The following is a 23,527-nucleotide window of genomic DNA, read 5'->3' on the forward strand; positions in this document are numbered from 1 at the left end:
CCCCCCCCCCATTTTGAGTCTTAAGTTCTTTAAGTTAACTTTTAAAATATTACCACTTAAAACTTCATAAAGTCCTGGGTTACTCCTCCAATCTTGTCTTCTCCACTCCCCCTCCCCCACCGCTACCTTCCATGGTCTCTTTGTAGCCATTGCACTGTTTCTACTAGGCACATGATTCTTGTCCTTGGAATGCACCCCTGACTTGGCTCCTTCAGATACCCTCCTTCTCCAGGCCGTCTCAGATGCACCTCTTCCTCACTGCCTCCTGTGAAGCTCTGCCCCTTGTTGGAAACCTTTTATCTGTCCCTCACCCAATTTAAAATGATAGCAAGCCACCATTTTATACTCCAAGGAATATTCACAGAAAATGGGAGTTAAGGGAGGGAAAGTGATTTAGGGGAACAGGGGAAGGGGCCTATGTACTTTTAGATTTGCTCCTAAAGCTATGAAGTATGGACAGGTCAAGGTTTATCCTTGGGTTTCAATTTTCTTCATTTGAGAAATACATGCTTTGAATTTCATTTCACATGGCTCAGAGGTGTACTGGCAATAGCTCCTTGTGGTACTCTGTTGAGAAGGATTCTGAGGCTGCATGCTAATTGAGTCAGGATCACTTAGAGTGATGTCTGCTAAGTTTGTGGGTGAAGGAGTGAAATAAAGGCCCTCAAGAGGTCTTGTTAGACCAGATGATCAAAAGATCTGTTTTCCTTCTGGGACATTTTGATTTACTGACTGTCAGTGTCTTGACCATGGTTACATGGCAAGCTGGAGTCCAAAACACAATTCTTAGATACAGAGACTGGTTAAAATCTACATATTCAATCGCACATTTACCCAAATAGGCTGGCTGTGGGAGGCGAGAAGCTGGGTAAGAAGGATAAGAAGGTTTATGACTTACTGTATTTCCTCAAATCTGTATGTCTTTGAGGTACAGTGGGGTCAGGGGATGATTGTCAGCTCTTTGCCATCCAAGGAACTATCTGCCCTGTTCTAATTTATTTCAACAATGGCAGTTGAAGGTCAAGGTCAAAAAGGTAGATAACCTTGTAAGAGTTTTGCTTAGATCAATCTTATCCCATGAATCCATCAGACTCCTTGCACCCTTCCTTCCAACCTCAGACAGAATTCTTGGCTCAGTAAAGAGTCAGATTGCCTGAGTAGTAGGTCAGCTCAGGATCAGGTCATGGGAAAGTGGGAGAAGGGGAGAGAAGGAGAGGCAAGAAGTAATGTAGGCACTAGAACCCAGAACTAGGGGTGAAGAAGGAACTAGAAGCCATTGGTATGGAAAAGAGAAAGGGCTGGAGGAGGGAGGAGAGGTGGTCTTGTGGACATGGAAGGGACAAAACTCAGTTCTTTGTGACCTCAGAATGAATTCTGGGAGGAGTGGGTGGAAGCAACAGAAAGACAGTATGAGAAACAATTTTTAAAACAATTTTTAAAGCGAAGCAAGTCACAGATGGAATGTGCTTTTTAGGGAATCGAAGTTCTCCATCCTTGCTGGTATTTAGGTAGAAGGAATATGAAGTTGGACTCCAAAGTCAGCTTTTTGTTGCTGTGGGCAAAATACCCAACAAAAAACTCGGAGGAGGGAAAATTTAATTTGGGGTTCACTGTTTTAGAGGTTTAGTCCATGGTTGGCTGATTCTGTTGCTCTGGGCTGAGGAGAGGGAGAGCATCACTGGTGGAAGGGCGTGGTGAGGGAAAACTGCTTACCTCATGGCAGTTTGCAGCAGAGGGAGAGAGGGAGGAGCCAGGGAGACAAGATTTAAACCCCAAAGGCATGCCCACAGTGATGTGCTTTCTTCAGCCATTCCCCACCTTCCCGTGTTACCACCCAGCACAGTAGTCCTTGCAAATTACTGTCCAGCAAATGGATTAATTCACTGATTAGGTCACAGATCTCCTAATCTCATCATGAGCTTCTGGGGGGATGCCTCATATCTAAACCATAACAGAAACCTGTATGATGTGTTCCCTGTCTTGAGGGTCTAAAATTTTCTGAAGAGAATTTTTGTATGCATTTAAATAATTTCCCTTTTAAAATGAAGACTTCATGGAGAAAAGTGATTCTTCCTTTTTACATAGACTTGGTACATAGACATGCTGACTTATCTGAGGTGATCTTCTATTGCTGTTAGCATTATTGATGCAAGAAAGAAAGGAGCTTAACTTAGAATGTCTTAGTACTTTTTTGTATGGATATATTTTTGAAGATGATTTCTGTGTTTCTTTTCAAGAAAGTTCCATAGAATTATGTTCTTGTTCTTTTTTTGGGGGGAGGGTACAGGAGATTGACCAGGGGCACTTAACCACTGAGCCACATCCCCAAGCCCTTTTTATTTTGAGACAAGGTCTCACTAAATTGCTTCAGGCCTCCCTAAATTGTTGAGGCTAGCCTTGAACTTGTGATCCTTCTGACTTGGCCTCCTGAGACACTGGGATTACAGATGTTATCACTGTGCTTGGCTAGAATTCTGTTATTTGGGCTGTCTCTAACCCCTACCCCCATTGATTTCCTTTTTTCTGTTCTATTAGTGTGCTTTGCTTATGCATCCTCTAGAGCATTCAGGCCCCTTCCCTCTGCCATATAAACAGATTTTCAGTCTTCCTTCTTTACAGTATCATAGAAGCTCATCAAGGGTGTGAATCCTGCCCTGTTCCATAAGAGATCCCTGGTATAGTGGTTTGCAAATAAAAATAATGACAACTCATTAATTTATCAACTCTTTATTGAGTACCTACTATATAGTAGACACTATTTTAGGAATAGAAGCAACTGTAAACAAGATCTGACAAATTGATGATTAAATATAAGAGCTTTATTAAAAGAAGAAAAATAAAGGAAGTTAAAGGTACAAAGGTTTAAGAGGACACAGATTTTGATTTGTTGGTCTGAGAAGGTCTTGCTGATAAGAGTACATGTGAGCTAAGACCTGAATGAAGCAAGGGAGCAACCCAGAGACCTGGAGTGGGGTGGGAGGAAGAGTGCTTCAGGCTGAGTAAAAGTGGTTGCAAAGACCTTGAACCTGAAGTGTGCTTGACTCATGCATGTCAGGAAGAGGAGTCTGGTGGAGCTGGAGTGAAGACTGTAGGAGAGGTCACACATGCCAATAAAATAGTTGAAACAACAGATATTGGTTAAGTATGCATTGAAGATTAAGCATGCATCAAGGATGCCTTTATGATTTAAAGAATTCACAGAAACCTAATGAACAAGATGCTAAAAAGTATTCCTGTTTTTCAGCTTTAAGATGCAAAGGGTGGTGGATTGGGAGCTGAGACCATAGCTCTAGGTGGTGCAGAACAAGTCCAGGGGCTAAGGATTTTGGCTTCCTCCCACCTGTAGCCCTCTGTGGTGGACGCATGGAGGGCTGCTGTGCGGATGCTCTGCTCCTGCACAGCGCACACCTGCAGGGACACTAGGCCCGTGCAGATGGGCAATTGCATGCCTAATCACCCATTCAGGCACCCACTTATTTGTTTTCCACATGCAAATGTGGGTTTTTTGCAGACGAATTTAATATATTTGTTGCTTCCCCATTTTATTTAAAACAAAACAAACGGCCAACCGTGTCAGTTGAGGATAGCAAATAGAAACATGAATATTATGGGTCTTTGCTGTCTGTGTCAATTACACGGCTGAAAGGGATTCCAGGCAAATGAGTCTTTTTCTGGGCTTAATTTTACTTTTGCTTTATATTACCCTTTCTTACTATCATTATTGGTTTTAAAGAAAGGTTTATTGGGAGATATGGTATTACTATCCCTAAATCATTTTCTCAATACTTCAGGCTCCATATTTTTATTGTGTGGTTTCTATTTTTAAAAAGTTTCTGAACTTGGAGCCTATTTTTTTTTTTTTTTTAAAAAAAAAAAAAAGGCAGTGGGATTTCCAAAGGCCATTGCAGGTGATACCTGCAACTTCCTTAGCCTGAAAATAAACAAATAAACAATCAAATTAGAAGTATTAGCCCCTATTGATGTGCTATTATTATTGATTATGCAACATCATGCAAAAAGTCACTTTTGTTTGTCAGTAGGCAAACGCCAATATCAGCTAGAGGTCTTGGGTGAGGGTTTGCATTTACATTTAATGCAATTCCAGAGCTCTTGGGTGGAATGTTAAAACTGGTAGGTATTTTGGATTCATTGCATCTCAATTACCTCAACTTACAGTTAGGGAAAGTGAGGCCCAGAGAAGCAAAATGAGGTGTTTGAGGTCCAAGAGAGTAAGCAGTAGAGCCTGGACTTGAAGAGCAGGAACTCTGATTGACCTTCCCCCGGGACCATGGAGATGACAGATGGTTGCTTCTGTGGCCTGGGACTGTGAAGAGACTGCTGGACCTCACAGAGATCATCTCAAGGTGGGGCTTGTTTGTCAATGGTGTATGTGTGTGTCGTTTTTCTTTCATTTAAAAATCTTTTGGGTATCAAATTTAAAGCAAAGACATAGTAAGGTGAAATGTGGGAATGTGGGTAAGAATTACTTGCAAATTGCCTAGCAAGATTGTTGAATGGATAATAGGGGAGAGAGAAAGAGAGGAAGAAGAATGTGTGTGTGTGTGTGTGTGTGTGTGTGTGTGTGTGTTTCGTGCATAAGAGATAGAGGGTGGGATGGAGGCAAATAAACTCAATGGGAGATGTCAGACCATTTGGCAGTAGCAACTTCATGTTGGGCACAGCATCTCTAAGCCAGAGGGAATCCAGTTGGACTGCTTTATTTTGTAGAAAAGGAAACTGTTGTCTACAGTGATAGAGCCTTGCCCAAGATCATCCAACTTTAATTATGTGGTTAGCATATTTAGAACAACATTCTTTGATGGAACTCATTTGGTAAAGTACAGTCTTAACTATCAAATTGTATTTAGTAGCCAGTGAGTAGGGCTGCTCAGGTTAGATGAAACATCTGCATTCTTTGGGCTTCTTCCCTCAGGCATAGTTTTGGCAGGAGGAAAATGGCAAGGACTGAGAACTCCGTGTGCAGGCCACCTCACCTTTGCAGACATGAGCAGCCACATAATCTGAGATCACATAAATACTTAGTGAATGAATCTCCCCAGTGGCTGTATGAAAGAGAATCCTCTGAAAGAGTTAGATTTAGAGATTGAGGTCAGTTAGGTAACACTGAATGGCTCTTTTCTATGTTCTTAAGTATAAGACCCTTTTTGTTTTTAAATGTAAAATGTTAGGATGTTAGATTATTAGGCATATTTGCAAAGTTCAAAGTGACATTTTTGGAAATCTCATGACAGCAAGAACGTCCGTATGTATGAAAATGGCCAAGTTTCATCCAGGAGGTGTTGAGAGAAGGTGAATGTTCCTTGTAGTTCCTGCAGAAACAACATAGGGTAGTGAGAAGCCTGTTGCTCTAGGAGAGGGTGGTGGTGCAGAGGGACTATTAATCTAGTGAGAATCCAGCCTACTGTGTCTGTTCTCTATGCAGGCTTCTTTGCAGCTGTCTGCCCCGATGTACATAATGTACATTTTTCTAGCTGATACTGCATGGCCTGGTATAAATGCTCTGTGGAGTGCTGGACCATCCCATGCACCAATAGCAGTCTCCTGTGACCACGTCTGATATACTGTCTTAGGGATTTAAGCCCTAATGCACTTGCTTTTCTCTTCTCTCAGTCTCCACCTACCTCTCCCCTTGGGAAAAAAAAAGTTATCAGAATTGTTTTAAGGTTTATTTATGTTGATTTATTTGTATTTTGAAACTCATTTGTTTCCATCTCATGTATGTAACTGATCTACTTGATGTGACACGATATTATAACATGCTTGTAATATTTTTGTGTTTTACTTAAAGTTATCTTGGGTTTGGGGAAGTGTAGCTCAGTGGTACTAACATGCACGAGGTCCTGGATTTGATCCCATGTACCCAAACTAATAATAAAAAAGGGATCTTTCACTCCTAGCACCTTCAGCTTTTTATCTACATGTACAGCTTATTTTTGAAGAATCTTTAGAGAGTTATTGACTTTGTTAGAATTACTACTAAAGAAGCAATTCAGATGTCAGACTCCCAAATTTAACTTGCTTTTCTAGAACCATTAATTTTCCCAACAACTTCAAGGATTAGCAGTAGGGAATAGGACATTCTGAAAATAAGGAAAAACTTGCCGAATGAGCTGCTAATTTCTAGCTAGGCACATGGAAAAAAGGTCTCCATTCCAGTGACCTCTCTGCTCACTGGAAAACTTTGGGCTGGTGGATTTCATGATCCTGACGAGGCCTCTCAAGTTACAGTGAGTGATGAGGTTAAATGGCAGGGTAGAAGATGCACTCTTATTGGGCAAATGGGTGTTACAGAGACATGCTGTCCTTTGGCATTTAGACAGATCATTTTTTTCCAGCAGGATAATGTTTAAGGAACAGCTCCGCCAAATCCCCCAATAGATGGAGCACATGAAGAATGCCGAGCATTTGGAGAGTCTGCCTTCACAGGGGTTAAGTTTTAGCACTGACAGTGGCGTAACTTGAGGATTCCTATTGGATTTCGTCACCAAATTTTTTATTTCTAGTTTGGGCTTGCTTCTCATTCCCTCCCCCCCAACCCTCTTTTTTATGGTGTCTGTATTTGATTTTTTTTTTTTTTTTTGCATTCAGGTTTACATGATATTAGAAAAATAATAAAATAAAACGAAACACCAACATACTGAACAGGAAGGCAGAAGAACTGAGCTCTGATCCCGGCGTGACCACAGCCACCTGTGTGATTATCTGTGCACAAGCATTTTTGTTCATTCAATAAACATTTAATTGAGCACTTTTACACATGAGGTAGCAGAGATTTTTATATGCGCAAGATGCAGTTTATACCCTCCTGTTTACAGTCAGGAATAGAGAGCCAAGTACACAAAGAACATAAAATCACTTCTTCTTTCTGAGTCTCTTACTTATGTAGGAGCCAGATTTGGGGTAGGAGGCCGCCAAGGTCCCATCCGAGGCTAACATGCAATCATTCATACCAAATTCATTAAATAGCCAGTGATTATTTATTAAACTGAAAATTGGCAAATAGTTTCCCTTTCTCCTCAGTTTATAGGGGATAATGTTGAAGATGAATGAGGTACTGTCTACAAAATCCTTTAATAAGCAAGTTGGAGAATGATATTATATAAGTTTGAGGCATTATTATTAATGGAAAAACGAAAACAAGGGCTGGTGTTTTTAGAGACAGAACAGATGGTTCCTTTGTTTAGAATTTGAGTACAAAGGAGAGAGGGAAGAAAGATACTTGCCATATTGTTTAGGCCCAGAATGTGAGTGACTCTAAAATGCCAAAATAATCTGGTTAGGAAAGTCCCATAGATTCAAAATAGCTCCTACACTGATCAAACTATAATTAATGTAACAAAAAAAATGACAGTAAGAAAAATCCTAACAAGAAATGCCACAGCGACAATTGACACAGCCTAACAAAAACTCCTCCCCGTCTTTTTTTTTTTTTTTGCATCAACTCTAAAAACTTAATTTTTTTCTGTCTTCGTGAGTTATGCCACATTATAGAACAACTCAGTGGAAACTGGTTTAAAACTGAGGCTTTTTCCTAAAGCCACACTGCTCCCCAACCCCTGCATTATTTCAGTTTCTCATGACTCATAAAAGGAATCTTCCGGACTCGCAAGAAATCGGCCGTCTTCTCCCATCTTTGCTATTGGGTACCAGTAGGAAAATAGTGTGATGGGGCAGTTTAATTAGAGAGTGAACCTCCAGAGTCCTGGGGGTGGTGTGGCAGAAAGTCAGATCCGAGAAGGACCTTTACAAAGTTGTAGGAAGAGTTCCTTTATGTCTGGATTTCTTATGAGCTGTCTCTGCGATACACATGATCGTTCCTTGCTGTCTTGGGGTCTATCACTGTTGAGTTTGCAAATAATGTGGGCTGTGCTAAATGAGACCACAGGCACCAGGCTGGCAGCACTGAGGTGGAGGAACTAGACCTTGAGTTCAGGTGCTGTTGAATGTGACCAGATGGGGTATGACCCAATGGGGTACCTCAGCTTCCCCACTATAGAAAGGGGCGGGGGTCAAGCAGAGTGCTTATGCTGACGCTCATGTGAGTTCAGGCCCACATCTTTTTGTGTACAGCCCTTAGAAGGCTGAGACTGGCTTTTGACTTGGGAGTGTTTAAAATCGAACCTGCTGCCTCACCCAGTAATGAAAAGCCCCCTCACTGTGTGGAGGTGGGAACTTCTTCCACCTTCTCTGAGCCTTCTGCTAAACTGGCTCTAGGCAGCGTGGTTTAGCTGGGGGGTGTTCAGCACATGGATGGGCTGGGGAGAGGCAGAGGTTTAGTCCTCCGAATTTTGGGTTCCAGTCCAACTTCTGCTAACTAACCACATGTGCGACCTTCGAGTACCCATCTCTAAGGTTTCTCTCAAATCCCATTGACTGGTTGGTCTGTGATTCATCACAGCAATTAGAGGATATTGTAGAATTCCCTCAGGGCCCAGGCTTTGCTCAGAATCCTCCCAAGGGACTCTTCCTGTGTAGCACATGTCTCTATTAAACACTAGTTCATTCTCCTTGGGTCAGAAGCGTGGTTATTAGTTGTGCAGGTGCTCCTTCCATGCCACCCTTGCTGACCACCTCTGTCTCCTCTGAGGAAACCACTCTTTGGAAGCACCTCTCCTTTGACTTAACCACACTATGTGGCGTGCCCACCGTATCGTATTTATCTTATGGCCTGGAATGTGAACTTGGCCGTGTCCTGTTCTGTTCTGAAGTCAGTGTGTGCATCAGTACCAGGAACGTAGGAAATTCTCAGTACGTGCCAGCTGAGTGAATGCAAGGTGGATAAATGACTGTACTTCCTCACTGGGCCCTGAGTGCTTTCAGGGCCTGGAACCTGCCTAATGAGTTTTTTTCTTCCTCAGAAGTTCTCACACAGGGCTTTTATTTTTTTTTTCTTAAGTTTTTTTTTTTTTTTTTAAATTGGTTCTTTTTAGTTATATGTAACAGCAGAATCCATTCTAATATAATTATACAAGCATGGAATATGTCTTATTCTAGTTACGGTCCCATTCTTAGGGATGTACATGGCGGTGGGATTCCCTGTGTTGTTTTCATATATGTATTGGGAAAATTATGTCAGATTTGTTCCACTGTCTTTCCTTTGCTTATCCCTGCTCCCTTCCCTCCATTGTCTCACCTACTACCCGTCTGTTCTTTCCCTCACCCACCTGGGCCAGGGCTTTGAATGCAGTATATAATCAACTGCTCTTTACCGACTTGCACTGGAGAAAGGTGGAGATGGATCCGAGCAGGGAGAGCATGTTTGGATGTATGGTGTTCAGCTTGGTCATATTCAATATCTTCAGGAAACTCAGCTGACAGAGATCAGAGAGTGTTTGTGGACCCCTGGCTGAGTGCCCTGGGGAGGGAGGTTAATTGCTGCCCTTGATTTCCTCACTGTCCGTCTGGGCTCCACTGGAAGACTGTGCTAGGGACAACTTGATCTCTCATCTTTGGGCTGTGGCTAATGATGATATTTGTCCTCTTCTTTGTGCCCAGCACTTAAGGCTTGGATTATGATAAATTGTTAGAATGATTCTGCCTCATTTGACTTTAAACATTTTGTGGGCAAGAGGGAGTTCTCTTATCATTCTGTTCATCAGAGGTTTTGGCCCAGAGCCATTCAGAGAGCAAGTGCCATGAATGCCACTCTTCCTTTGGCCACCTGTGGTCTACTGCTACCTTTTACCTTCCTCCAGGAGCTGGCTTGCAACATTGTGCCACCCATGTAATAAAACCTGCAAAACACACTTGATAATAGAATAACAGTGTGGTTCCTTCTCCTACTCTCACATTTTTATTTTGATCAAAAACAACTTTGCTTTTGGGTGTAGCCTGCTTTTAAAAAAATAATAGAAAATATATTTGCTAACTTTATTGTTATTTGTCCATGACTGTTTTTTTTTTTTTTCTTTGTCTATTGCAGTGCTGGGAATTGAGCCCAGGAACTCCAGCATGCTAGACGAGCACTCTACCACTGAGCCAAAGCCTTAGTCCATGACATCTTATTTTATTAGGAAAATGAAAAGGTTTCTGTTTCTTGACTGTAATTGTAGAGATATATTTTTAATGTTTTTCATTTTTATTTATCGGGTGTTACCATAAAATAGTGTGAAATGATGTGACGGATTTCTAGTGGAGAAATGACTTAGAATGTCCCTTGGAAGTTCTACCTGCATCTTAATTGTTTGTTGTCACGTGCAGTTTCTTTATCCCTGTCTCTTCCTTTATCTATGAAATAAGTTTATTGAACAAGATGATCTCTACCATTTCTTTTTCATTAACTCTGAATCCATGGTCCCTGAGGGCTTTGGGAGCAGACAGATATTTCTAGGTGTCTTTTTCATTTTTCTGACCTTTAAGTAGGAATGGTGACCCATCAACCCTTGTAATCATCAGCCTCAATAACTTTCAGAAGCCTTTAGGAAGCAGACAGCCTGCAATTTATTTCACTAATTTGTTTGTGATTAACATCCTCTGCCCTTTCTCCTATCCCAAGCTCAGTGTTTTGAAATTTAATTATAGGGATTCTTTTCCTCTTCATAGATTATATACCAATTGTATGCCATTTCTCTTGCCAGAACTCTCTGCTGATTTCCTACATATTCTTCATTTAAGTAGTCTCTAAATGAGGCATGAAATCTTAAAAATTCTTTTCACTTCTGACATTTGCTACTCAGGACCTAAGTTTTCCCAGGAAGTGGTTAAAGCCTGGGAGCCCCAGGGAGCAGGAGCCTTGAATCTACCTGCTGTGTCAGTAGCATCTGATGTAGACAAGACATAAAGAGGGGCACATACTTATTTAAATGAATCAATTGAATTCCTCAATTGGCATAAAATTAGTCTTTGTAGATGGGGAAGTGGAAGCTTGGTCATACTAAAATCTTGCTCCAAGTTACTAATCAATTAAGTGACTTAATGAATTACTGATGTCTAAAGCTTTTCTTTTATTCTACAGCCTCTGACTAGAAGTTATAGGAACTCAGCCTCTTTTGCTAGAGATTGGTGAAATCAGGCCTGGAGAGAGGACTCAGTTTGTCTCAAGGAACCCAGAGAAACCAGAACAAGAAATCTACTCGGTCTAGCCTTAAAAACCTGATATACTGAGTGTGGAGATCTGAGTATGACTGAGCACAAATCACTTGACTTTTCTGAGCCTCCTTGGCTCATCTGTGAAATGGGGAAAGGTGCTCTTTGTGCCTGAAGATTGCGAGCTTGCAGGTGGCCTCTGGAGAGGTCTTCCTTGTTTGAGATCTGTGATGCTGTGAATAATACCAACCAATACTCAAGATACTAGTTACCACGTCCATTGGTGGAAAACAAGGTTGAAACTATTTTTAGAGCTTTAACCTATTGCAGATTAGTTTGAAGAAGAGGAATACCTTTGAAAAGCCAAGGAATGGTTTTATATACTATATAGAAGATGATGTAACTAATATGCACATATGTAGAGTATTTTACAATGTATTAATGCTTTTTTCCCATAGATTAGTTTGTTATTTTTGCTATTTTATTATTTTGAAAATTGAACAATGGCAACAAATAGGATGATGTCATCCTAAGGACACTAAAGCAGCAGAGGATAGAAGCTTTTCCTAGAACTTAGGGACTGCAAAGGAATTTAGAGTCTTTTTAATCCAATGTTTTGCAAGCTTGGTCACCTATTGAAATCTCCAGAAGATTATTTTAAAAATACTGTCCCTAAATTGCTCATTTGAATCACAAATTCAGTGGCTGGGATCTGTGCTTTAGTCTTATATTAATACTCCTCAGAGTGGAGAACATTGATCTAGTTTTGATTTTTGATGTATTTCTTTGATAGTATCTTGCTTGATGGGCTGGAGTTTTGGGTTATCCCTCCCTGACACCCAAGTGGAAACTTCTGGATGATGACCCAGAAATTTACCCAAACAATGTGAATGCCATGGAAACTATTGAAAAGGCTTTTGAACCTTGAAATAAATGTTGAGCCAAGGGATAGTATGGGTTAACATTTTTTTTTACATGTGGCTCTGTCTTCTTTTTTGTGCTTCTAAGAATGTTTAAAAATGATAGCAGGGAATATATTTCATTGCTTTAATTGTTCAAGGTCTTTTAAAAGTATGCAATAAAATACCATTTAAGCTAACTGACCTTTATATTTTAATGCTTTTTGGAAGGGAACAATACCTAGTATTCAGCTGCAGTATAACTTTTAATTATATATGTATTCAGTCAGCACAGCCTGTTATGGAATCAGAAGACTGAGGGCTTTACTGCCTTCCCTGATATTTTACCTGTTTCTGTTTAAACTTCAGGTTCCATTCATTTGATGGTTCTTGACCTCATAATGTCTAACCTTCATATTTTTCTTTTTCTTTTTTTTTTTTCCCCTCTCCAAACTTATCTAAGAAGGAGACTTAGAGGTCTGATTCATTAGGTGTTTTTCTTCTGCAGGAAGTTCAGGTGTGTAGTCGGAGGCAGCACATGTGACCTGATCCATATTTTGACAAGGGAGAGAGCTCCCTTTTCCCTTCAATTGGTTTGGTAATACAGTATTTAACCCCAAAGGCTACTGCTAATAGATTTTTAAAAATTTATGCTAGCTATTATGTTGTTAGGTATAGCTCATCTTCCAACTCTAAACTTGCTCTTTCTAGATGGGGAACGGTACTCGGGTTACAAACATAGTGAACTGAAATTTCAGAGGCTAGAATTGACCTACAAATCTTGTAAAGGTAGCTCTAGTTACAAATTCACTGTGGTCTTGGACATGTTGTCTACCCCCAGGAGTTTAGAAGAAGAAAGTAGAAAATATTTCTCCATGCTAAGAAATTAAAATGTATGAAATTCTTTAGTTCTGAAAAATGTTTGTGTGTGTGTATGTGTGTGTATGTGTGTATGTGTACACATACCTAAATAGTATATGTAATAAAATAGCCTAGGCTAAATTTACTGTCTTCAAATCCTACTATAAAATGTGCTAATTCCCAATTGCTACGTTTTTCCTTCTCTTTCTCGGTAGTCATTTTTTCTCTAACCTTAATTATAAGTGATTTTAGATTTATAAGAAAGTTTTGAAGTAAGCATAGTCCAAATCACACCCATATCTTTTATTCAGATTCATCTGTTGACATTTTATCCCATTATCTTTATAATCATCTACCCGCCCCCCAACCCCCGTGATTTCATGAGTATGTATGTGATTTTTTATTTTTAGATTTGGGAGTAGGTTGTGTTGGTCACGGCACTCTACCCCTCAGTGCAGTGTGTATTTCCTAAGAATGAGGAAAATAGGCATGGTCTCTTTATATCCTCAGTTCTTTCATTTTCTGTGTGTGCTCTGCAGTCCCAGGTATGATCTTGATGGCATTTCCCCCTCTTCAGTACATAATCCAGCCTAGGATCAGGTTGGCATGTAGTTGCCACGTCTCTTTTGTCTCCTTTAATCTGGAGTATTTCCATAGAATGCTATATCTTCTGTGGCATTGACATTTTGCAAAATATAGTATTTCCCCTTTTAAACAATGTGATCATCCTCATTTTGTATTTCTGTTGCTTTTTCATGTTTAGATTCAATTATGCATTCCCCAAGGGAACACTACATAGATAATGTGTGTCCTCCTCGAGTGTCACATCAGGAAGCTCACCATGTCCATCTGCTCCTTATTGGTGATGTTAGTTTTGAGCACCCTGTCAAGATGTCCAATTTCTCCACTGTAAAGTTATTATTCTTTCCTTTGCAATTATTTATTATTTATCTCTGGGGAGATACTTTATTCTTGCTTCTCATCAAAATTTTCCTCTAAATTCTTGCTTGAAGCAATCTATACCATGATGCTTGCAAAATTAGAATTTTCCATCATTACCACTCTTTTCACATTTATCATTCAGGGTTCTACTCCAGGAAGGACTTCCCTTCTCCCCCACCCTCTCTGATATGATATGGGCTTTCAGATTTCTATTTCAAACTTTCATAATTTATTACTGCATTGTAATAGTTTGAATGGCTTCAAATGTTCCTGATTTGGCCTGTGGGAGTCCCTTTAAGTGGCTTGGGACATTCCCCATGATTTTTGTTGTTATTTTTAGAGCTTATTGAACTGCTTGGATAAATATTTGTTCTAGTTTCATCTTTTTTTTTTTTTTTTTTTTTTTTTTTTGATAACCAGGGATTGAACTCAGGGGCACTCAATCACTCAGCCACATTCCCAGCCCTTTTTATTTCTTTTTGAGACAGGGTCTCACTATGTTGCTTAGGGACTCTCTAAGTTGCTGAGGCTGGCTGTGAACTTTCAATCCTCCTGCCTAAGCCTCTTGAGCTGCTGGGATTACAAGTGTGTGCCACTGCGCCCAGTTTAGTTTCATCTTTTTTTTTTTTTTAAAATCTTTGTCTCTCTTGTGAAAGCAACCATTTTTCACTATACCTTCATGTTTGTTAGTAGAGAAGGGAATAAAAGACCAGTATCTGCATGCTAGCTGCACTCATTGCTATAGTGTGGCCATCACTAATGGGCCTTTTCAATGGGAAGAGCCAGGAAATCTTCCAAGGGGAAATAGTCAGTTTTTCTTTCCTGCCAATTACTCTCCATGGGAATGTCCTACCAGCATCTTTACTCATGGTGTCTATCAAGTTTTTAAGTTGTTACCAATCTGATGGGGGAGACATGAAATTTCAGCATAATATGAATTTGTCTTTCATATCCTATGATGAATAAAATCAAACACTTCTCTGTGTTCAAAGATCATATTTATTAACTTTATATCTTTTGTGAATTATTTGTTCATGTCTTTTACCCATTTTGTTTTTCCTATTGGATTTTTTTCCTCTCAAAGTGTCCAGAAATTACGCATATTAGTCTTTAATTGATGGAATATGTAAAAAATGTTTCCTTTAATTCGTTATATCTTTTGATTTTGATTAGTGATTTTTTTCCTATTTTCTTGACGTAAAAATTTTGTATTTATATAAACAAATTTAAGATTCATTTATTGACTTTTGGATTGTGGTCATGGTTTCCCAATACCTTTGCTCACTCCTTTGTTTTCCAGTGCCTGTATAGATTCATCTTTCACATTTAGATCTGATTCATTTACAGTCTCTTTGGTGTATGAGGAGACAAATGGACTCATTTTGTCTTTTTCAAAATGACCCTCTCAGGTTTCAGTGCTATGGAACCATCATTGCCCCTGTTGTCAGAGATCCAGGTTAGCTTTCTACCTGCACCATGACTAGGTGTGAAGGAGGTTGAATGATGGTGCACAGGGGTACAGGAGGTCAGAGGAAAATGAGGTCCTGGCTATAGAATGACTGACAGCAGATTAAAACAGAAAAGGTGTTTACAGAAGATCCCTTCTTCTCAGACCTGTAGCCACCCTCCTCTCTATGTGGAACTTGGCTGCACTCACTTCAGTGAGCACCAGTGACTCTGTTGTTGTCTAACTGCTGGTCACTTGCTGCTGCCTCCCTGGACCCTCTTCTGCATGCTGCCTGTTTCAGGGAGTGTGCCACTCACAGGTGGGTGAGACTCGGCCTTAGGAAGTTTTGGGGTTTGGTAGCAGATCGCTGGGTGGGTGTTGGCTTTACACATCTGCCATTCTCCGGCAAGTTGGAAAACAGACCAAAGTCTCTTTCTCCCAGATAATGGAGAATGCAAAATCCCAAAATAAATAACCGTTCAACTTTCAGAGTCAAAGTTGAAAGTTCAGGTTTTTATAGAAGCATAATAAACTTTCCCTGATGATAATTTAATATTAATGACACAGCCATATTAATCCCTCTGAGTTTTTTTGGTAAGAATTCCTTGAAAATGGAGATTTAAAAAAATTTTTTAAAATTTTTTCTTGTGGTTAAACATTTGGAGAATGCCCACTTAAGCAAATTTAGGTCTGTTTCTTTGCAAAAGCACTCCTCAGAGCTCTTAGTGTGAATTTCTCCAATGTATTTGATCAGGAATAAGTCTCTCACCCACCCCTAACACCCATTGGCAGCTTTCATACATTGATCTGCTGAGTCAAGTTTGTTAGGGCTACATTACTGCAACCTCTCGTACTAAAATCCACATCTACTTTTATTTTATATATATATATATATATATATATATATATATATATATATAAATTTAGTTATAGATGGACACAATACTTTAATTAATTAATTAATTAATTAATTAATGTGATGCTGAGAATCAAAGCCAGTATCTCCCTCACACATGCTAGGCAAGCACTCTACCACTGAGCTACAACCTCAGCACATCTACTTTTTGATTTTATTTTTTACTTGTAAATTCTTCCAAAGTTAAGCTCTATGAAGGCAGAGACTGTGCCTGTTTTTCTCATTAATATGGTCCAAATACCTACCACAGTGCCTGACCTGTAGTAGGTGTTTATGAAGTATTTCTAAGATCGAAGTTGCCAGCTCTCATTTAGCTTATTGCAGTGTTTGTTGTTTGGTTCCCACCCCCAAATGGAGATGTTTTTAACAGATTCTTCTTTTTAGTCTAAAAAATTAGATAAACATGTTTGCAAAGAATTGCATATGTAACTTCCTGGCATTCTTAGAGTTGTAAGGCTTAATTGTGAATCATTATTAAGTAGATGATTTAATCTTTGCTGCTTGTCACCCAGGAATGGGTACAAAGAATTGTCCTTGGGAGAAGCAGTTCATTCCAGAGCTGATTCCTGCTATTGGGAATGCTGCTTTCTGCTTTTGTGGTTTAGAACTTCTGTTGGATCCCACTTGTGGTTTTCTCCCTCCTCTAACTCTTTTAGGCTAGGAGAGTTTTCCTGACCAGCATCCATTCTGATGTTTTCCATTTTTAGCTGCTCTTAGAGATGACAGCCTAATTGCTAGAAATCATCTGGTTTTCCCTGCATACACTCCTGTCCCAACTAGGAGTCTGTGAAGGATCGTATGTTTTAGAATAGTGTCTCTCACTGTGTATATGTGCTCAGGCACACACATGTAGTCACCCCCCCCCCCCCATTCTAGTGAAGGACTGGAATGTCCAGTGTCTTAGTTGAATACAGGAGCTCAAAATTCTGAAGCTGTTTTTTCCTCTTTCTTTTACTCGGAATTTCCAAATCTGGAATATTACTGTGCTTTATATTCAAATTAATTTTATTGATGTGATTTTTGAAATACACATGCAATTAATTTTTGTTGTAGAAAAAATTGGGAAATCACAAATACGAAAGGAATGAAATCAAGATTGCCTGTAATCCTATTATCCAAAACCACTTGAGAGTGAATATTATTATTCTGTGTGTATACACTAGGGACTGCTCTTTTGTGCTTCTGGTGCTTTTTGAAGATGGAGTCTCACCTTACTCAGACTAGTCTAGAACTTGTGATCCTTCTGCCTCTGTTGCTCAAATAGAGATTATAGGCACATGCCACTGCACCCAAATTCCTAGCTGGGATTTACTTTTTAAACCAGTTCCCTGTTTTAAGGACTTCTTGCCCTTTTAACAACAAAACTAATATTTATAGTATTTATGTCATGCAACACTTGATAGGCATTGTGTTATATAAAAGTTGAGTTAGGCCAGTCAATGATTCTATCTCAACTCACCTTTGTACTTTCAGGGTCTTGCTAAGGTCATCCATGAACATGGTGTCTTCTGAAATGCCTGATAAATTTCAGTGACTAGACATTGAACTAGAAAGGGATCTGCCCACTTTTTCTCAAGAAATTCAATTGTACTTATGATGTGTTCCAAAACTACTAAAGAATGGTGAGAGCCAAAACAGATGAAGCTGCCCTTATATGGGCAGAAAGAATTCAGTAAGATTTTTACCAGTTCAGGAGGGGTTACCTATGGTGATTTGGAACTGTCTGTGATTTGCTTCCACTTTATTGTGTGATCAGCACAGTTTGCATCTGGTCTTCATTACTTTGGGCCTGGAAACACCTACCCCCTTTATAAAACAGCAATTCCGGGTTTCAATGGGGAGCTGGGGAGGAAGCTGACTTGCATTAGTCTGACACATCAGGCAGCCCATGATTAACTCAGTGCCACTCTCATGTACATCTGCGAGCAAGAGGTTTTCATTAATTGCCTTGATGGTGTCATTGCTCTGCTGCAGATGCTGTCGAAATGGCACTGATTGTCTGAGACATTGCACAGTGAAGGAAGAAACACGTGGAGAATTCAAAGGATCTGAAGAACATTCCCTATTCTACAGGCATCTTCCTCTTTAGGCACCTATCACTACATGCTCACCAGACACAGAGGAAAGAATGCCTTCAGGGAATGCTCTCAGGTCCTCCAGTGAAAGATAGGGCATGTGTAACTCCCCCAGGGCAGCTGTTCCCAGAATATGGCCATGAAACTGATATCTAGATACTCGGACCCCTGGAAGCCTTCTATCTTGTACTTGCTGTTACCACAGTGTCCCTTCCCTCTGTATAAACACAGATGAATCCTCATATCCAGACTTCTCCTACCCTTATGCCAAGGGAGTACTTAAATGGTAGTGTAGCTTGTCTCGGTACTATTCCTGTCATGGCTTATTGACATGCCTCCATGGTGATGAAGAAGGCATCTTGGCTGCTTTGCCACAAGGCTGTAAACCTTTCATACAGCAGGTACTACTCTAGTTGGCTGAGATCATCTTCTGTGTGGATTCATCCAGGGAAGGAGCAGAGAGGATACCAAATACCACTCTGCTGAAGATTCAGTGGAGTGCTTCTGCTAACTGCCTGGTATAATGTATAGGTGCTGCTATAGATAGGAGACTTAGGCTCAGACTTCTGTTACCCTTGAGGTCACAGAACTGAGACTCAAAGCTAGGACCAGATATCCTTGACATCTGTGTGTTCCCTTTACCTCCTGCCACATCATGTCAGAACATTACCCTTTCTCTAATTTCTTCATAGATTCTGGGCAGGGTCACCTCCATGTTGGGCTTCAGTGTCCTGTGAAGATTTTCTGATCTCCCTGCACCCCCGCTACAACCTCTGTACAAACCTTTCTGAACACTGTGAAGGTTAGCTGCGTACGTATTTGTCTTCATGCTAGACTAAATTTTTTAGATGTCTTACTTAGTATGGTATCGAATTCATAGGAGGCTTTTGTTACATATGTATTGAAATTTCTAGTTTTTGCCCCATTTTGTATTTTCCATGCTGACATTAAAAATCTAGACATGTCTTCTTAAAATTAGGTACCCATATTGAAGGATGCCTAGATTTTGTTATTTTGCTTTAAATTTGAACCAAAGACTTAGACTTTGGCTTTAGGTTTTGGAAGGGTAAAGTAGCCAGTACCTACCTCATTAATATTTTTGGGCATCTCTGAATTTGTATACAGTATCATTGTGTTTACATGATCAATGATTTAATTATCACATTGGCTACTGTCATATCAATATAAAAACAGTACTATGAGCAAATATGTTTCAGGCTTATTGTTAATATCAAGATATATACTTGTAAATATAGTTAAGCATTTGACATGTGACTTGGAGTGAATAGTCTTCATAAAGTGCTTTTTGCTCTGATTCCACCAGTTAACATATTAAGGCAAATATTATAAATAAAATGTTATAGCATTTAATGGTGATTGTGAAATCTATTAATTTTATGGATAAAAGAATTTGTTAATAACTTTCAGTAGCTAAGCAATTAGAGAAATAGTTAAATAATTAGAAATTAATCGAGTTCATATTAGAAATTGAGAGTTTATGTAACTATTAGATTAGTTAAATCTTAGGCAATAGAATACATTAGGTAGGTGACTTTGGGAAGAATATCATATCCTTTCTTAGCTAACAAATGTTTATAAAAATATAAATTGAAATCAGAACATTATTATAACATTAGATTATATCATAATTATAGGATTCTTTAATGAATGCATTTATAACATTAAATAGGATGATCATTTGGAACTGTTTTTAATTTTTAGCTGTTTGAATGTACTGAAGTCCATGAATCTTTCAAGAAAAGACTTACTTAAGAATGGTACATTTTCTGCCAGTCACAGTGGTGAACACCTGTAATCCCAGCTACCTAGGAGGCTGAGGTAGGAAGATTACAAGTAGGAGGCCAGTCTTGACAATTTAGTGAGACTTTATCTCAAAATCAAATTAAATAAGGGTTGGGGATGTAGCTAAAGTGGCAAGGCACTTGTCTAACAGGTGTGAGGCCTTGGATTTAATCTTCAGTACTGTGAAAGATAAAGGAGAAAATAATTCCACATGTTCTGAAGATAAAAAAGGAATGTATTGCATTGTCCTCTTCATATTTCTTGATCAGAAAACTACTAAAATCATGTATGGCGACATCAATGATAAGTTATCTTCAACACAAAGAAATTTCATACTTATTATTTTCTCAGAGAAGTTCAGATGATGGTAGATTCTAGCCACAGCTTTGGCTTAATATTGATTTTAACATTCAGTATTTGGCACTTGGCCTAAATAGAAGAATTTACCCATTGCCTATCTATGCGTCTTTATACCTTTGTGTAGGTAGGTACAAATGCATAAATGGTGTTGCAGGGACACACTGGAACAGTCTCTCACACTTACCTACCATGAACTAGTTTAAAAATTGTTTGCATGGTCCCCGCTCACTAATTCTCCTGTAATTTTTGATGAAGTCAGGGAGTATCGACCCCTTAGACGAAGGGAACAGGTGGCTTACGGAAAGGATGAGCATTCTTTATCCAAGGTTATGAGGTAGGGGTGGAGACTGACCAACTGACCCCTTTTCTAAACTCCCTGCTAGCGCTCCAAATCACACAGACCTGGCTTATAATCCTGGCTCTAGAACTGCCCCTGATACTCATAGAGCAAGGCATTTTATTTGCATCCTGCCTGTCTTATTAGAAGAAGAGGTGTTAAACTCACTAATTAGCATTGTGGGCCTAGTTTTATTCTGACAGCTAATGACTTGTAGGTTTAATTAATATTGATTGCCTTCTCGAACTGGGCGAGTCTTTGTGTTCTCTCTCACCTGCACAGTGAGGGGATGACCACATCATCTCCTGAGATTTCTTTTCAGCCTTGCTTGATAATCTGCTGCTTGATAATCAGGACTGAGGAAAGGAAAGGCAACACTCCATGACTTGAGAAGGCCAAGCCAGTTTGAATTTGCTAAGAGACACCACTGAGGGAAACACATGGACATATAGGTTTAAAGACGCTGGCTACTAGTTGACATTGGAAGTGTCATTAATACTTCTTCCAGGTTTATGGGCAATGAAATTGGTTTTCAAACACCATTTTTGTTTTTAGTTCATGGTTTGGTCATGGAATGCAATTTAAAATACCTTTGAATTGGTTTATTTGCTCAAAAATTGTAGTATTCGTTGTTGTTTGTTGAGCACCTAGACTATACACACACATCTTCCTAATCTTGGAAGAAAATATAGAATATACTAATTCCTACCTTGTAAATAAGGAAATGGGCTCAGAGAGGTTAAAGGACCTGCTTGGGTTCACTTAGAAAGTAGAAGAGTCATGATTTCAGTGGCTGGTTTGCCTCCTTGTAAAGCTTGTGACCTGGTTACCCTCACACTCCCACAGCTCTGAAACGGAGTTATGTGTGCTCTTCCTGCCCCCCTGTCCCATTACAATGGTGAGTAGAACATGGTGCAGGCCAAGGCCGGCACTTATCACCAATGGGTCCTCGACTTGTGTCTGACATTCATGAGGCTCCTGTGTCATCTGCTGACAGGCCTCTGGGACCCAGATGTCCTCATTACAAAAATCCCACCCTGCCCTCCCCAACCAGGCAAAGAGACCTTGAAAAGGAGCTGGTTTGTGATTCGGGTCACTGTGATGTTTTAACTGAATAGTTAGTTCTTTGATAGCTTCTTGCTTCCCTGTGAAGCATCCAAACTTCCAACGGTGACTCCCAACACTGACTGCGCATTAAAACCACCTGGGAGCTTTTCATTCATAACCATGCCTAGGCTGTCCAACTACAAATTCTGATTTGAATGGACTGGAGTAGGACCCTGGGTATCAGCATTTAAAAAAAATTCTACAGGGATTCCACTGTCCTTCTAGGGAGAAGGACACCTACTTTAGGGTCAGAAAGCTTTCTTTTCACTCTTTAGTTCTTTTGCTGTGGTATAGTTTTCTTTGACTCCTTTGGGCCTTTAGTTGTATCATGTCATTTTGTTGAAGGATAAGATGTATTTATGAACAACATTCATGGTGTTTTTGAGATGGCTAAGCTTGTGGAAAGGGTGTTAAAGTAATGGACATAGTTGTTGAATTTAGTGGCCCCAGAGGAAGGAAATGAGCCACCTTGGATTGGGTCACTGAAGGCCAAGAGATTGGTGGCTTTTGTCATCTTCCCTATTAATCCATTCTCTGCCTCCCTCCACCAAATTTTTGACTCTGAAGGGGTTTATTTTCCAACAGTCACTATCACTAATTTTACTCTAGGACATACCCTGTCTTGCTTACCTAGCTTGGTTATTTGTTTATAATTTCTTTACTTTTTGTTTATTGCTTTCATTTACTCACATGTAGAAAAGAATGGCTTACCTAGAGACCATCACTGAGGTGCATGGTGTCAGACACAGGCTTTCTGCGTGTTCTTTGGAAACACCCCCGAGTCTCTTGTCTGCTCCCAGTAGTCCTCTGCATACCGGACACTAGTCTTACTCTCCAGAATTAAGGCAACTCTTTGCTGTTTCTGGGCTCCAGCCAGGTAAACTGTGCTCTGACCTGGGATCTGCCCCATCCTTCCTTTGTTCTGTGATCTCATTCTACCACAGCATTAACTCTGTCCTGAAGCCCTCCATCATTCCAACAGCCAGAAATAATCTTCCCCTTCCTAGAACTGCCACGGTGCTTTGAGCGGGAACACTTTTAGAACTCATCACATTGTACCTCTAGCTATTCTTATTTATGCATGTGTCTGATTCCTCCCCTTCTACTACTGTAAGCTTCTGGAGGGTGCGGCTGCCTCCTTTTAATTTTGGCAGCTCTTGCTGTGCCAAGAATATGGGAAACATTCCATAAATATTTTTTTTTGAATAAATGTGTTACTTTTAGTTCATCTCAGCAGGGTTGTGCAGAGTTAACCTCCTGAGCTCCTGGTGGCTTTGGTGAACATTTGGAAAGGTCCACTGTGAGGGAGTGAAATCCGGTGACCTAGTTACAGCACAACCCCTGCAGGCTCACCGGTGATGGAGGCTCAGGTCTAAACTTCTGCCAAGGGAGAGCCTGCCTTATTTATGGTGCTGGTCATGTCTTTTTAAAAATGACCCTCTTTTTCTTTTTTAAGTAAAAAAGCAATAAATTCTCACACAGAAACTTTGGAAAATGTAGACCAGTGTTTTTTTAAAAACATGAAAATCGTCTCCAGTATGTCTACCTATTATTACTCAAACCTGTCCCAGTTTAGCAATACATGATAATGTGGGGTGTCCTGTGCTTAGAGAAAGGAATTCACTTCTTTGTAATAACTGTGGAAAGGCCATTGTGTCCTGTAGATGGGTTGTTTTAAGTATTATTTTATGATTATTATTACTATCACTGAAGCCGAACCAAAATAGATACTGT

At 39.8% G+C, this 23,527-nt stretch overlaps 1 protein-coding gene across 8 annotated transcripts in view; it reads left to right on the top strand.

Moving 5' to 3' along the window:
• The window catches only part of LOC107154372 (LIM domain containing preferred translocation partner in lipoma), a 608,084-nt gene that overhangs the window by 22,697 nt on the left and 561,860 nt on the right, over positions 1-23,527 (top strand). Inside the window, exon 3 of one of the 8 annotated variants that reach the window (XM_048804054.1) lies at positions 4,177-4,364. The exons of 6 other annotated variants lie outside the window; for them this stretch is intronic. The gene's annotated coding sequence lies outside the window, so the exon portion shown is untranslated. Of the gene's footprint in view, positions 1-4,176; positions 4,365-18,878; positions 18,989-23,527 lie in introns of all 8 variants that reach the window. One more of the 8 variants, XM_048804052.1, reaches the window with a different exon arrangement.

Source organism: Marmota marmota, unplaced genomic scaffold, assembly GCF_001458135.2.
Source record: "Marmota marmota marmota unplaced genomic scaffold, marMar, whole genome shotgun sequence".
Taxonomy (NCBI): Eukaryota; Metazoa; Chordata; class Mammalia; order Rodentia; family Sciuridae; genus Marmota; species Marmota marmota.